Here is a 6,943-nt window from a genome sequence, read left to right on the forward strand (position 1 = left end):
AACAAACTCAAAGAAAAACCACATGATCATCCCACTAGATGCAGAAAAGACATTTGACGAAATCCAACACCCCTTCATGATAAAGATCTTGGAGCAATCAGGAATACAGGGAACATACCTAAACATAATAAAGGCAATCTACAGCAAGCCAACAGCCAACATCAAATTAAATGGAGAGAAACTCAAAGCAATGCCACTAAAATCAGGAACAAGGCAAGGCTGTCCTCTCTCCCCATACTTATTCAACATAGTACATGAAGTTCTAGCCAGAGCTATAAGATAACATAAGTAGATTAAGGGGATCCAAATTGGAAAGGAAGAAGTCAAGCTTTCCCTATTTGCAGATGACATGATAGTATACATTAATGACCCAAAAAATTCAACCAAGGAACTGATACATCCTATAAACATCTTCAGCAACATAGCAGGATACAATATCAACTCAAAAAAATCAGTAGCCCTCCTATAAACAATAGACAAACAGGCTGAGAAAGAAATCAGAGATGCATCACCCTTTACAATAGCCACAAATGATATAAAATACCTTGGGGTTACACTAACTAAGCATATGAAGTACCTATATGATAAGAACTTTAAGTCCCTGAAAAAAGAAATTGAAGAAGATGCCGGAAAATGGAAAGATCTCCCATGCTCATGGATAGGCAGGATTAACATAATGAAATGGCGATCTTACCAAAAGCAATCTATAGATTCACTGTAATCCCCATCAAAATACCAGCACAATTCTTCACAGACCTGGAAAGAATAATACTCAACTTCATATGGGAAAAAAATAGGATATCCAAACCTGTACAATAAAACAACCTCTGGAGTCATAACGATCCCCAACCTCAAACTCTATTATAGAGCTACAGTAATAAAAACAGCTTGGTACTGGCATAAAAATCAACATGTGGAACAATGGAATCAAATTGAAGACCCCGACATTAATCCATACACTAATGAACATATAATTTTTGACAAAGAAGCCAAAAATGTACAATGGAAAAGAGAAAGCATCTTCAACAAATGGTGCTGGCATAAATGGATGTCAATTTGTAGAAGGCTGCAAATAGATCCATATATGTCACCATGCACAAAACTTGAGTCCCAGTGGATCAAAGACCTCAACATAAATCCTGTTACTCTGAACATGAGAGAAGAGAAAGTAGGAAGTAGTCTTGAAGGCATTGGCACCAGAGATCACTTTCTAAATATAACACTAGTAGCACAGACACTGAGAGAAACAATCAATCAATGGGACCTGTTGAAACTGAGAAGCTTTTGTAGAGCAAAGGTCATGGTCAACAAGACAAAGCAACAGCCTACAGAATGTGAAAAGGTCTTCACCAACCCCACATCTGACAGAGGGCTGATATCCAGAATATATAAAGAACTCAAGAAATTAGACATCAAAATGCCCAACAGTCCAATTAAGAAATGGGCTATAGAACTAAAAAGAGAATTCTTAACAGAGGAAGCTCAAATGGCTGAAAGACTTTTAAGGAATTGCTCAACACCCCTAATTGTCCAGGAAATGCAAATCAAAATGACTCTGAGATACCACCTTACACCTGTCAGAATGGCTAATATCAAAAACACACAAGGCAGTTTATGCTGGAGAGGATGTGGAGCAAGGGGAAATGCAAGCTTGTACAGCTACTTTGGAAATCAATATGGTGCTTCCTTAGAAAATTGGGAATCCATCTCCCCCATGACACAGCTGTATCACTCTTGGGCATATACCCAAGGAATGCTCAATCATACCACAATGGCATTTGCTTAGCTATGTTCATATCAGCATTGTTTGTAATAGCCAGAACCTGGAAACAACCTAGATGCCCTTCAACTGAAGAATGGATAAGGAAAATGTGGTATATATACATAATGGAGTACTTCTCAGCAGAGAAAAACAGTGACATCATGAGGTTTGTAGGCAAATGGATGGATCTAGAAAAAAAATCATCCTGAGTGAGGTAACCCAGACTCAGAAAGACAAACATGGTATATACTCACTCATAGTAGGACACTAGATGTAAAACAAAGGTGACTAGACTGCTACTCACAACTCCAGGGAGGCTACCCAGAAAACAAGACCCTAAGAAAGACACAGGGATCGCTCAATGACAGAGAAATGGATGAGATCTATATGAACAACCTGGACGTGAGTGGGGGTAATTAAGGGCAAGGTTTGAGGGAAAGAGAGCTTAGGGAAGCAGGAGATCCCAGCTGGATCAAGAAGAGAAAGGGAGAAGAAGGAATAACAGACCATGATAAATGAGGACCACATGAGAACAGGAAGAAGCAAAGTACAAGTGAGGTTCCCAGAAATCCACAATGATACATCCACTGTAGACTACAGGCAATGGTTGAGAGAAAGCCCGAAGTGACCTAATCTGGTGATTTGATGGCCAAACACCCTAACTGTTGTGCTGGAACTCTCATCCAATAACTGATGGAAGTGGATGCAGAGATCCTTTTCCAGGCCCCAGGTGGAGCTCCAGGAGTCCAATTGGCGTGATAGATGAGGAGGGATTGTAAGAGCGTGAATTGTTGAGACCAAGATTGGAAAAAGCACAGGGACAAATAGCCAAACTAATGGAAATACATGAACTATGAACCAACAGCTGTAGAGCCCCCCAACTGGATCACGTCCTCTGCATAAGAGAGACGATTGAATATCTTGATATGTTTGGGAGGCACCCAGGCAGTGGGACCTGGACCTGTCCTTAGTGCATGAGCTGGTTGTTTGGCCCCTGGTGCTTATGCGGGGACACTTTGCTTAGTCTGGAAGGAGGGCACTGGACCTGCCTGTACTGAATCCACCAGGTTGAGCTGAATCCCCAGGGGAGTCTTTACCCTGGGGGGAAGGCAAGTCGGGGGCAGGAGGGGGGAGGACAGGGGAACCCATGACTTATATATAAAATTAAATCAAATTTTAATAAAAATTAATGAAATAAAAACTAAAATATAAATCAAGCTTGCTTCGAATTTAGCTAAAAAAAAAAGATTTAACACTCAAATTCTAAATAAAATCTTCACACATTTCATTTGCACAAAAAATATCGTACTTTCATTCCCACCGCAAAAGTTTTTTGATCATGCAGACCAACACATAAGGCTAAGATGTCTTAAATGCCAGTATTATTAATGGTTAGTTAGCACTAGAATTCTTGAAACAGGCCCTCACAGGTCTTTACTGAAACCCCGTTCTGCTTCTCTACACAAAGAAAATAGCCCCAAAGTTGTCTCCTCATTTTTTAAATTCATTACTTTTCTTTCTTTCTTTCTATCATTTAAAAAGAAAAAATGACTATGTGAAATTATGATGATTCAAAAAATAAGAAAATGATGACTAAGTGCAGTGGTTAAGCAGTGGAAAATACTTTCTAAGACCCTAACATGGGCCACCTCTGGCTTCCACACTCCTCTTAGTTCTGCATACCCATTTTCCAGCCATGCCTATCAAGCACATCAGTATACCCAGAGAATCTCACTAACTGACCATTCCATATCTCACAGTGGCTATTCATGTACTCTAATCTCCCTGAATCACATGTACTCTGGTATGCAAAAGCAATCCAAATGTCTTCTTCCCAGAACACCTTCCCACATTATCAAACCCAAGTAACATCCTTGCTGCTCTCTTTCCACTATTTTAAATCATTTTTTTTTTGTTTCTAAAATTAGGTAATCTCTAAATATATCTCCATATCTTCACTTTTGCTTCGACATCTTTTGTTAATTTAATATTTTGTTGCTGTATTTTTGTCTTTTTTTTTTTTTGAGACAGGGTTTCTCTGTGTAGCTTTGTGCCTTTTCTGGAACTCACTTTGTAGACCAGGCTGGCCATGAACTCACAAAAATCTGCCTGCCTCTGCCTCCCTAGTGCTGGGATTAAAGGCATGCATGACCACCACCTGGCATCATGTCATTAATCTTTAATTAAAAAAAATTGCACTCATTTATTTAGCACACTCAAGCTACCCCAACCAGGGTGATGGTCAGAAGGCAGCTTGAGAAAGTTAGCTATCTCTTTCTATCATGTGAGTCCTGGGAATCAAACACAGGTCAATAGGTATGGTAGCAAGTGCCTTCACACACACACACACACACACACACACACACACACACACACACACACACCCAATAATATAACAAAATTAATGCAGAAATGCAGCTAAGGATGAGAAGTCACCACGTCTTAGGGTCATAATCTCTAGAGGGGAACTGGCTACTATTGCTTTGCTAAGTGGTCCTTTCAAACTGCCTTCTAAATAGTCACAAGATCTGCTTGAGATGGAGCCTCAAGTAATCCATTTTGGGGATCCTACTCTTCTCTAAGAGACTATTGATAGTTAATATTTGCTGGTGAGTTCCATCACTTTCTACATGGCTATAGTCACTGATAAATTGCTCCTGTAAATAACTTCTTACACTCTAGCAAGAAACTCTACTTATACTCAGTGAGTCACAGACAAAAACAATATGAGAGACACGAGAATAAGAGGGTAATTGGTTGGGAAGAAGGATTTGAGTGAGTGATAGAGGGAAGAAAGGGGAGGATAGTCCATAAAATTGACTAAAATTCATTGTGTAAGTGTAAGAAACTGTTAAACATTAAAAAATTAAGGAAGTGAAATAAAGTTCAATGATCTCTATTAAATTGCTTAAATGTAATTATTTTCAACTGTATATACATCATTAAGAATATTAAAGGGGTTGGGGATTTAGCTCAGTGGTAGAGTGCTTGCCTAGCAAGCACAAGGCTCTGGGTTCGATCCTCAGCTCTGGCAAAAAAAAAAAAAAAATATATTAAAATCAATTTCCCCTTCCTGGGGAGATCTGAGCATCCACCCCTAACATGACCTTCTAAATGGAAGAGTGTGGGAGCCTGTAGTGACTCCAGCTTGTGGCTTGATTCCCTTTTGATTTGTCAGAGAGTTCAAGCTTGTTATTGCTTCTCAAGGCTGATAAAGGATGGTTGGACAAAGGCATGGTTATTAGATGTTTTGAGAAGGTGTTTACACTTGTTTGTTCCTTGAAACATGGTAAGAAAATCTTTTGCCCCTCTTCCTTTGGGTATAAAAATGTTATGAGAAATAAATTCTGGGATGCTGCAGTATTCACTGAGAGCCATCCCGATTCTATCCTATGTCTCTCTTTTTTTCTTTTATGTCACAGTTTTTTTTCTGTCTTTCTTTTTTTAATCCTCACTCCCCTATTCAAGTGCTGTTCCACAGGTCAGCTAGTCCCAGCAGAAGAGGAAGAGTGGATGGGGGTGGTGGATGAGAACAGAGGAGGGTAGCAAAGGGACTGGGAGGAGAGAGGGGAGGGGAAGCTGCAGCCTAGCCAAGATGTAAAATAAGTAAATTTATTTTAAAAGAAGAATATTAAAATCAACAAAAATTAAAATGAAAAGATTCTGTTGAAAGCTCTTTTCATTGGGATGTATTGCAACTCTACAGAGTGAGAGAAGTAGGCTCACCATGTCAACATTTTAAGGCTGGTGGTGCTAACAATGTGAAACCTGAGATCTGCTTTAGATTGTACTAGATTAGGAGATGTGCATGGGTATTTTACTATAGAATCTGCTCTGTCATCTGATTTTAATGAGGTAGTCACATGATCCAACAGAAACTCAACCACAGGCAGGCCTAAGCTAATCACATTTTATCTGTAAACAATGCCAATAAATAACTCTCAATATTTAATAGACAAAAATAGACTCAATTTAATAAAGTCAAAGGATAGCAAGGCACATAGTTTGCCGGGTAGTTATGCTCTGTTGTTGGTCTCTGTAGGCTCTGATGTCTCACAATTCTGAACAGAGACTTCATCATATAAGGAACAGTTTTACATATTTTAGTAAATATTTTTTCAGTGCAGGTTTTATGGAGCATAGTGTGAATGACAAGCATTCTGATATATTAAATCTTTTCTAGTAGTTCATTAGACTTATAAAAGTACAAAATTGAATTGACCCATATGAATAAAAGCAAATGTGATTTCCCAGTGAAAGATATAATCTTCTCACCCACAAAATTAATACTTTATCTATAAGTTACATCATATTTTTCTACATAGTGAGCAAATCATAAAGTATCTAATCAAATATTGACATCTCTATATTGTACATTAAATTTTGTTAAGTATGTTTTAAGTTTTATCACAAATCACTTGGAATCTCTTCCACATTTCCCAATGGCATTAAAGATTCTGTTTTTCCCTTTTATTTGTAATTCTAGGTTCTAATGATAACAATGACTTATGGAAAAGATATTATTCAGTTTGACTTTTTTTCTAATTTCAAGCACATACACATGTTTTTCAACAAATATTTTATTAAAACATAGTTTGAATGGTAAACATTCTCATAATTAAATCTCTTTTGATATTTCTTTACATATATGACAGTATTAAAGTTGAACTGATTTATTTTTCACACAGCAATACTGAGTAGTCAATTCATAGTAAAATTATGATCAATTTTACACCCTTGTTATTATTACATTCTCCATACAATGGTGCTGTCCCTTTCAAAAGAATGAACAAATCATTAATTTTTTAACATAGTAAATATGGACTCCTTTGTTCTTTGTGTATTAACTTGCCTAAAGGTGATTATATAATTCTGCTGTATGTGTGTGTGCATGTATGTACACTCGCACACATGCCCAGTAGTAAAGGAGAACATACACATCCCTAAACAAGTGTGCAGACATGAAAGGAGAGAATTAAGTGTCCACATATAACCCTTACTACTTTATTTACTTGAGATAATGTCTCTATCTCAACATTTAGATTATTTTATAAACTATTTGTCCAGTTAGCCCTTGTAACCTGACTGTCTCCACTTCACCAGCATGGGGTTTGAGTTGTGATGATATGAGTGACTTTTTTCACGTTGCTAGGAATCTGAATCAGTTCCTAATCCTCACAT

This window comes from Onychomys torridus, chromosome 4 (assembly GCF_903995425.1).
Source record: "Onychomys torridus chromosome 4, mOncTor1.1, whole genome shotgun sequence".
NCBI lineage: Eukaryota > Metazoa > Chordata > Mammalia > Rodentia > Cricetidae > Onychomys > Onychomys torridus.